At 40.0% G+C, this 10447-nt stretch overlaps 1 non-coding gene across 1 annotated transcript; it reads left to right on the forward strand.

Moving 5' to 3' along the window:
- Window positions 1-1977: 1977 nt before the first annotated feature.
- Window positions 1978-2082, forward strand: LOC127810752 (small nucleolar RNA R71). The gene has a single exon (XR_008025561.1). It is a non-coding gene; the product is annotated as a small nucleolar RNA R71 (small nucleolar RNA).
- The last annotated feature ends 8365 nt before the right edge of the window (window positions 2083-10447 follow it).

Below are 10447 nucleotides of genomic sequence, written 5' to 3' on the forward strand. Positions count from 1 at the left end.
TTTGACTGGAACTCTAACTCCAAGGCACTATCAACCTGCTCAACAAGGTTAGCAGCACTATCTTCCATTTGGGAAATGTTAGCATCAAAATCAAACTCACGGCTATGCAAAAATTCAGCAATCTCTAAGCATGCAGCACATTGACTCTCTCCATCACTACAGTTAGTGCAAATAATCGTATCTGGGAACTCATGCACAGTAGGGAATTTATCAATTAAATCAGAAGACTCAGAACATGCTTCATTCACTAACAGGTCAACTCTATTTACTTGAAAAGTGGAATGATCCTCGGCAGGGAATTTCATGGCATCAAGTATCTTGAAGTTAATTGTGTTACCAGCAAATTCCATGGAAAGTGTACCCTCATGCACATTGATAATAGTTCTAGCAGTTTTTAAGAATGGTCTCCCTAGGATCAAGGGTGCATGCTCAAGTGTGCTGTTATCTTCCATATTCAAAACATAAAAATCTGCTGGAAAGATTAAATCCTTAACCTTAACCAGCACATCTTCTAGGACTCCAGTGGGGTGTGCAGTACTTCTATTGGCTAGTTGGACAACCACTCCTGTTGGCTTCAAAGGACCACACTGCAATGAAGCATAAATAGAGTTAGGCATGACATTAATGGATGCACCTAAATCTAGTAAAGCATTGCTAAATTGCATGTCTCCTATAGTGCAAGGAATGGAGAACATCCCTGGATCTTTACACTTTGCTGGCATGGCAGGTTGGATAAGGGCAGAGACATTTCTCCCAAGGTTGATCTTCTCATTCCCCATAAGCTTCCTCTTGTGAGTACACAAATCCTTGAGAAATTTTGCATACTTGGGGATCTGTCTAATGGCTTCAAGGAGGGGAATGTTGACTTCAACTTTCTGGAATGTTTCCAGAATCTCTTTATCCACTTCGGCTTCTGCTCTTTTCTTGTTTTGTGTTGCTCGATGTGGGAATGGTAGGGGCTGGATGTTGGAAGACTCTCCTTGTTCTTGATAGCTGGAGTTTGGTTGCTTGGCTTCTTGGACTGAGAGGGGTTGCTGCTCTTTGCTACCCTCTACATTCTGCTGCTCTGCATGCTGCTCTTTGTTTGATGATGGTGGAGGGGTTGGGATGATCACTTCTTTCCCACTTCGAAGCATGATGGCACTAACATTGCCCCTTGGATTGGCAACTGGTTGTGAAGGAAGCTGCCCGGAACCTTGACTCCTTAACTCATTGATGTTTGTGGCTAGCTGGCCTATTTGGGTCTCCAAATTTTGAATGGTGGTTTCTGTTTTCTGTTGGAATTGGAGTGTATTGGCTGCTAGTTGTTTGACAAGATCATCTAAGGTAGGTTCTGACTTGGGTAATGGTGGTGCTTGTTGCATGGCTTGATTCTGCCTTGGTGGTGGAGCATGGTTGCTTGAAGGATGGAACCTCTGCTGAAATGGCTGATTCTGGTGGTATGGCTGCTGCTGGTGCACATGTTGACTGGAAGGGCTGCCATATCTGAGGTTCGGATGGTCTCTCCAACCTGGATTGTAGGTGGCTGAGTATGGGTCATACCTATTGGAAGGTTGTGGTTGGCTGTGCTGCTGGTGCTGGAATGGTCTTCCAGGGAAAATGCCTGCACATGTCTCATTATTTTCTTGCAACTGTGGGCATTGGTCTGTTGTATGGGATGGCAAGGAGCAAATGCCACAAAGCTGCTGTTGCTTTCTCTCTAATGCCAACTGCCTGACCATGGAAGCCAATTCCTCAAGCTTGTTTTCCATCCTTTGCTGGTCCATAGTGGCAGCCACATTGACTTCATTTATGGCTTTTGTAGGAGTGTTAATTCTGGTGCCAAACTGCTGGGCATTTTGTGCCATCTTTGATATCAGCTCTTGTGCAGCTGCTGGGGTCTTCTCTGCCAAGGCTCCTCCACTTGCAGCATCTACCAAGTACCTGTCCATGGGGATTAGACCTTCATAGAGATATTGAATTAGGAGTTGGTCACTTATCTGATGGTGAGGGCAGCTGGAACACAACTTCTTGAACCTCTCCCAATACTCATGTAGAGTCTCACCACTCATCTGCCTTATACCACAAATTTCCTTCCTTATTGATGCTGTTCTGGAGGCTGGAAAGAATTTTTCCAGGAAGATCCTCTTCAATCCATCCCAGCTGGTGATAGCAGCTGGTGGCAGGTAGTAGAGCCAATCTTTGGCTGATCCATCAAGTGAGAATGGGAAGGCTCTCAGCTTGATCTGCTCTTCATCTACTCCTTGTGGCCGCATGGTTGAGCAAACAACATGAAATTCTTTTAGATGCTTGTGTGGATCCTCTCCTGCAAGACCATGAAACTTGGGCAACAAGTGGATTAGTCCAGATTTGAGTTCAAAGTTAGCATCCAACTGTGGGTATTGAATACATAGGGGCTGGTAATGCACATCAGGTGCAGCCAGCTCTCTAATGGTTCTACCATCCAAATGACCATGATTTGCATTATTTCCATGATTTCCATTATTGCCATTACCATTATTTCCATTATTTGCATTGTTTGCATTATCTCCATTACCATTATCTGCCATATTGATGAATGCTGGAATAGGTTCGGATGAAGTATTAGAAGTACTGTTAGGGTCAATCCTATCCCGAGACTTAAGTTCTCTAGCTTGCCTTCTAAGAGTAGTCTCTAATTCAAGATCCAAATCAAGTAATTTTTCCTTAGAGGATCTGGTCATGCACTTAGAGATCAGCTCAAAAACAGCACACAAAATGGCCTATGCATACCAAGAACTCAAAAACTCAAAAAAAACACACAAAAACAAAAACACACAAACACAAAAACACAAAAACAGGTCAAACAATAAGCCCTTAGAAGATTTTTTTATGCAATTTTTCACAAAATTTCAACACAAAAACACTGAGGGACCTAAAAACACTAAAAACCACACCAAATTAGCCACTGAGAAACACAAAATGGCCCAAAAAGTGGTCTAAACATTGGAATTTGGCCAAAAAAGGCTCTTCTCACAGAAAAGCTGTGACTATTGATCCCCACACCCCCATTTCTTTGGACACCAAAAATCAGCTCAATCGGAGCAAGTGAAAAGCTATGAACAGTAACCGGGAAACTGAATTTTTTTTTTCAAAACCTACTCCTATTTTGCCTTAGAAACCACTCTATATGCAATAAAACATCAAGGAAAGCATATGGACTTGAAAGAATATCAAGTAGGGATGAGAAAGGAAGAGGATAGCACCGGTATCTCGAGCTCAATCCTTAAATAATGCTATCTGTCATGAAGGTTGTCAAAACCGCTGCTGAATGGAAGGCTGCTGCTGGTTGCTTTCTTTTGGTTGCAGCTGCTGATTCCTATCTGCCAAACGAAAAGGGAGATTAGTGTGGAAGGTAAAGACAACGTTGAATGGAGTGTTAAAAGAGAAAATAAAAGAAAAATGTGAGAAAGAAAAATGGAATATCCTCTTGGTCAGGTGATCTGCTGTCAGAGGCAGAAAAGTGGGATTCAGAGCATGCTAAAAATGGTTATGCTCCTGATCTGCTGCAGGGTTGTCTCCCCTTGCTGTGTAAGCTTGCTTTTCAGTGCCTATCAGAGCACATGAAGATCAGAGAAGGACTGCAGGTGTGCTACTGAAAATCAGAGAAGGACTGCAGGTGTTTTGTGCTTTTTCAGTTGCTGCAGGGTTGCTTTTTCAGAAGATCAGATCGTGCAGCCCTCTCCAACAGCCACTTCTTTGTTCAAAAATGATACTAGAAACAAGAAAACAGAAAAGGAAACACACACACACAAAAAGAAGATCGAAAAGGTAAATAAGGCTTTTCTGTTGCTGCTTGCTATCAGTTCATCTCAAGAACAGAACAGAATTTCTCTTCACCAAGAACACAAAAACTGATAACCTTATCACCAAGAACACAAAATAGAGAAAACACTCGAACAAGAAAACAAAACAAACAGAGAATAGGGTCGGTCCTCTATGTTTTTAGAAGAAAAAAACTTGGCTCCCCGGCAACGGCGCCAAAATTCTGACCAGCGATTGTCGAACCGCTCCAGAATTAGAGATCTATGAATCTCTTCTCTAGTTTGCAGCAAAGTGCACCCTAGGTCATCTCTCACAAGGAGCCTCACCTTCTTCTACCAACAAAGAGAACCAATACCAATAACAGTTTGTTTAGGGGGGGGTTGTTTTGACAGAAAACTAATTGGCAAAACAAAAAGATGAAGATGGATGAAAAATCAATAAGAGGAGTGCAACCGGCTGTGTATTTGTCTCCTATGTGAAATCTTCCTTGTCCACTCTATATATCTTGGTTTGCTAGATGCTTTGATCTCCGGAAAACAAACTCAAAGCATCCCCAACAACCGTCCAAGGATTAGAATGATTGGAAATAACAAAATGAATGCAGAAATCTCTTGCAAACAAAATGCAACCATTCACTCTCTATTCAACCTATCCGGACCTATGCAAGAACAACCGTTCAAGCACACAATATTCATTTCCGAGATGTTATACCAACCGGCTATAACATTCTGTTCTCTTAAGCATTTAACAGAAAATGAAACCATGCAAGCTCACACAAACCTGCCATGAACTCCATGCATTCACAAATCTGCTCAAACTAAACCAAATAGAAATGAATAAGAAACAAACAACAAACCAGATTCTTGTAGCTCATCCGGGACTCAAATTCCACATGGATTCAAGACACACAACCGGTTACAAAATGTTCTAGCCTATCATTACAGAAAGGAAAACAAAATGGAACAAAAGATGTAAAAAAAACAGGAAAGTGCTACAACAACAAAAACGGGCAGAATCCTCTCTATTTTCTCCTCTCTATCTATATGATGATCTCCTGAAAATTAATGCTAAGAGGCCTTAAATACATGGCCAAGAAAGGAAAGGCTAGGGAGGCTAGGGTTGGGCCTAGCCCAACAGAAAACAAGTGAGCCCAAGTCTGCTCCTTTATTGTAGGCCCAAGCTCCTTTAGTAGGCCCAAGCTCCTTTAGTAGGCCCAAGCTCCTTTAGTTGAGCCAAAGCTCCTTTAGCCCATCCAATATTCCCTAAAGCCTGGATCCATAGAGTAGAGGTAAGATAGAAAATAGTGCAAGGACAATTTGAAGCATAATAAAATAGAAACAATGAAATATCAGCAAAAATTGCTTCAAATGGCCTAATAAGAATGAGGTGAAATGCCAAAATATGGTATAAATATGCATGCTATCATGTTACAGCAGGCCCTGTCGGCCAATTTCCTTGAAAATTTGGGATGTTTGGCCCATTTTGGAATAAATTTTGGGCCCTAGAGGAAATTTCAAAATAAAGGGATTTTTGGGCAATTTTTTTCGAAAACAATTCTAATTTTTGGAAAATTAAAAAAAAAAAGTGAGGATCTTCCCTTAGGTATGAGAAATTAACCCAATATCTTGGAATTATTGGCTCTGAAAAATCTGGAAAAAAAAAGAAGAAAAGAACGAGGAAAGTTAGCCGAAATGTTTCCTAGTGATTTGTGGGAAAGGAAATGGGTTCGGTGCGGGTTAAGCTATGATGTTCCTCTGAGATGCAGGCTTATGGATTCCTTTAAGAATCAAGGCCTTGGGTTTGTGAAGCAAGAATCGAGACTCTAAAGTGTTCTTTAAATAAAAGAAACTTTGCCATGTTTTGGCAATTAGATATAAGTCTTGAGAAAATAGGCAAAAGGCCAGCATTGTTTTGTGTTGGGGATTCTGGGCTAGTCATCCTTGGCTCACAGTCGGTCTAAGCTAAAGAAGGATGACGCTCACTCAAGATGTTGGATTGGATCAGTAACGCCCCGCTCCCACTTACGGGTGTTACTCGTGAACAATCACCCGAATTGTCCACCTGCCCGGCCTTTGGTGAAGGGTGGGCCATGTTTCAAGACGAAACGCCCTAGGTGGGAACTAGGCTCGACCTTCTCATTGCGGAATCCCAGGATTCGCTAGCAGAATTGGGCTTTAGCCACACCGCATTGGCTATAAAAAAAATCTCCTTCAAGCGCCCAATCGCCATATTTTTTTTTATTTAATTCTTTTCCATCGGAGAATTTTACCGGGCTCCAAAATCACCATTTAAACCAATCCATTGATGGATCACCAATTTTTGGAGGAATAACTCATCATTTCAAATTTTTAAATTTTTGGCCTTTTCTCCAAAATGCCCGAAAAATCCATTTACTTTGAAAATTCCTCCGGGGCCCAAAATCGATTTAGAAATGCCGCTTAATTTCCCAAAATTCCAAATTTTTAAAAAATTTTGGCCGGCGGGGCCCCCTGGCATGCCCGGGGCCCCGCTAGGCGCTGGCCGCACGGGCTGGCCGCGCCCGCGCGCACGCCCCCGTGCGCTGGCATGGCCGCCCGCGCGCGCGGCTACGTGCCTGCCTGCGCGCAGGTTGCAGGCTGCTGTTTTCCAACAGCCTCCAGCTGCTCTTTCACTCCTTTTCTTTTTTTTTTCTTTAGGCTATCAAACTCCAAATTTTTCTAGAAATTCCACTCCAAAAAAATGCATTAAAAATTTCCACATTTCCAATTTTGCGAGCTTATTTTTACAACAAAAATTCTTTTCTCCAACCTCACAATTTATTCCAAATAAATTACATTCATGGTTCTAGGCCTTCACAAGCCCTTGCAAACCCTTAACATACATCACATGAAGCACTTACCAATAATAGGCTTCCCTAAGCCATTAAGCCACAATTTAAACACCACAAACCTAGGCTTCTCAAGCCATAACTTACATCAAACAAAGAAAAATATACCAAGAGCTTCCAACCACAAGCTTGCTCTTTCCCTTTCCTTTAACATAAGAACAACCTACAATGGGAGGATAAAACCTCATGAGCCACAAAACTCAGTAAGGGTGCACATGCAAGGTAAATAAAAGCATAACAAGTCTATGTAATAACAAATACATGCAAGTATGGTTAGGTCATTCCATCCTCACAACCCAACATGGTTTGAGGCATCAACCTACCACTTCTTTCCCACCCCCATGGCCATAGGTCTCATGAACAAGTAAAGCATGCAAAAAGATACATAAAGATTTATGCAACCTACTTACAATGCAATGCAAGGCCTCCACCACTTGGGGCCATCCCTTACCTTAACAATCTTCTCTTTGAAGCTTTAATTCTTCTTCTCAAGAGAGCTTCCCTCTTCATTTGCTCCCATCTAAAATGGTATTTCAACAAGCCACTAAATTTTTGCATACAAGCATACCAAAAAAATGAAGAGAAGAAAGCATACTTACTTTGATTTCTTCATTATCTTCTTTCTTTCTTCACTCTTCCCTCCATGGAAGTCTTCTTTCTCTTTCTTTCTTCATTTCTACAAATGGCCAAAAGGGAGACAAGTCTCCCACACTTGCCTTTTTATACTACCATTTTTCAAATTTCAAGAATGGATCTTCACCATCCATTTAAAGCACAATCCATGGGCTTATGGGAGACTTGATCTCAACCATCCATTTTAATAAATAAGGCTTCTCTCTTGAAGAAAACACAAGAAGCACAATCCATGTGCTCTTTTCTTGGTTAATCTCATCCATTGGATTACCTTTGCCTTTACAAGACTTCATCTCCACTATTAAAAGAAAGCACACTTTCATTAGGATGGCAATCCATGCCATTTCTTCTCTTTAAATCCCCACCATTGGATTTATTCTCTATTTCAAGAATACATCTCATCCATTAGATCCCTTGAATTTTTCCATTTAATTCTCATTTACTTAATGAGACTATTATATATCATTTTCAAGACTTAATCCAAGTCATTGGATATATTTCACCCTTTTCAAGACTTATCCTAACCCTTGGATCACTTGGAGATTTCTATTTATTTCTCATTTAAATAAATCCTCCCATTTTCACTCATAAATGAGTGACTAATTTCCATTTCTTTCCCATTTAAATTAATGGGACTAATTTCACATCCATCACACTTGAGAGACATAAATAATTTCTTTCCCATTTAAATTAATGGGACTAATTTCCAACATCACATTTGAGAGACATAAATACTTTCTTATGTATTTAAATAACTCTCATATTTTCCAAGGCATTAATGGTGACCATTTACCATTTTCTTTTGGATTTTCTTTAATCCATATAATCATTCCTCTTATTAAATGCTTGAAAGACCATTTAACATTTCTTTTGCATTTAATTAATTCCTTCTCCAACTCATAAATCCACATATATAATTTCTCTCAAATTTTCAAGATTATGCCAAGTGTCACTCTAAGACACAAACTTGGCTTCCAATTCTTGATCTTGGTCATCCATGTGGCATTACCACATTAATTCACTAACTTAGGGAAAATTTAATTATTCTCCTTAAATAATTTATTATCCACCATTTTCCCTATTTCCAAAATTAATTTCCTTCATGGAATCCCCCAAAATTTCCAAATACTATTTGTGAATTTATTAATCCCACATATCTCCTCATAAATATCAAATTGGGATTTTTATTCACTTATACACCTAATTCCACATAGGAATTATTTTTAATTTATCAAAATACCCTTCTCATGGGCATTCTCAATCTCAGGGATCATCACTTCCTCAAGGGCATTTTTGGAAGTATACTTACTTCCTTTCCTATTCTCTTAACACAGGTTACACCGGGTGTTACAGGATCACCTGTGTTCATTCGGCATTTTATTTCCAAATCCTTGAGTGGAGTGAAGGGCGGGGCGAAGCCTAGTTCTCACCTAGGGCGTTTCTCGATGAGACATAGCCTGTCCTTTCAGCATGATGGCCATGACAGGTGGATAATCCGGTTCATTATTCACAAGTGGCACCTGTAAGTAGGAACGGGGCATCACATAAACACTGCGGGTGTCGAATTTAAATATGGATAATGGAAAAAAAAAAAAGAGAGAAAAAATCTCAGTAATCCCTTATAGTGGCACGCCTGACGAGGTAGGGTGTTACACACAGCCTCACCCTCTTTTGATTTTGCTGTCGTAACTTCCTCGTTTTAGCTTCGATTCGACCCCCTTTTGAACTTATGGGTCCCTTACTTCCCTCTCTATAAGAATATAACAAGAAATCGAATTTACCTCACCGTTTTTCTGACTGTGGCACAAACTTTAGCAAAGACCCAAAAACTCCAACAAGGATCGTTCTCCCTCGCTTTTCCTCTGATTCCTTCCCTTCTTTTTACAAAATTTTCTTCCCTATCTCAAGAATAAGATCCTCACCTTATTCCCTTAATCCTCAAACTGTTTTGGAATGATTTGTGAACACCTCATGGCCCTATTTATAGGCTTGGACTCCAAAGTGATCCAATGGAATGACTTTTGAAATCCGCAATCATGACTTTAACTAACTCACTTTTCTCCATCCCTAACACCTCACCTCATTACTCTTCACCACACCTTTTATGCCATCATTACTAACTCATTTTTCCCCATTCCTAACACCTCACCTCATTACTCCTCACCATAGATTTAATTAATTTATACCATCATTACTTCACTTTTCTCCATTCCTAACACCTCACCTCATTACTCCGCACCATAACTTTAATTAATTTATGCCATCATTATTTCACTTTTCTCCATTCTTTACACCTTAATTTTAACCCCTAGAGGCATAGCCCAGTGGTAAAGGAAGACGTGGAAACGGTCTTGCTGAGGTGTTGCTCATTAGGCCCTCAGTCATGATCCCATGTTCGAGCCTTGGGCACAACAGGGCACATCCCTTATTTACTCCCTTATGGGTTGTGGGGCCAATGTGTAGGGGGCGCTTGTGATAGTGAGTAACAATATATATATATATAATTTTAAATTAAAATAATATATTTTTACCTTTCCTTTCAACAACCACCTCCCAAGCAATGTATTTGATAGATATTTAATTCGATAGTGATTGTAACGACGAATGAGTGAAGGGCATTGGCTTGGTTAGCCAAATTGATTGGACTGGGATGCACATGCGGTTGGGGTAAATATTCAACAAAGCTGCCATCCTATCCTGTGGGGGATGAGTTCCCATTGTGTACCTTTCGGCCCATTATTTCCAAGAAACAGTTATAGGAAAAACCTATTTTTTTAATTTAATAAAAAAAAAAAGATGATGAAGAAGAAGAAAACAATTAGATTGGCGTAAGCAATAATGAGAAGAAAATGCTAGAGTGCATTATTGATGACAATGTCATCAGTGATGTGGCACCCCAAGGCCTCCTACAATGATGGGATGCCCCCTTAGCATTGCTCTAATTAGAAAGCAACGTGAGTGAAAATGGGGGGTAATAATTAGGGGTGGTTAAAAATTAGCTCGAATTTTGATGAGTTCTTACTTCGGGATTCGAGTATAACTGTCCTTTTTGACTTTATATATATAATATATATATGTATAAAGGGCCATACTAATTATTGTTTTAAAAATAATAATTAAATAATCTTATATGTATTTTATTTTTAAAAAATGTGTTTTTGTTAT

This window comes from Diospyros lotus, chromosome 9 (genome assembly GCF_014633365.1).
Source record: "Diospyros lotus cultivar Yz01 chromosome 9, ASM1463336v1, whole genome shotgun sequence".
Taxonomy (NCBI): domain Eukaryota; kingdom Viridiplantae; phylum Streptophyta; class Magnoliopsida; order Ericales; family Ebenaceae; genus Diospyros; species Diospyros lotus.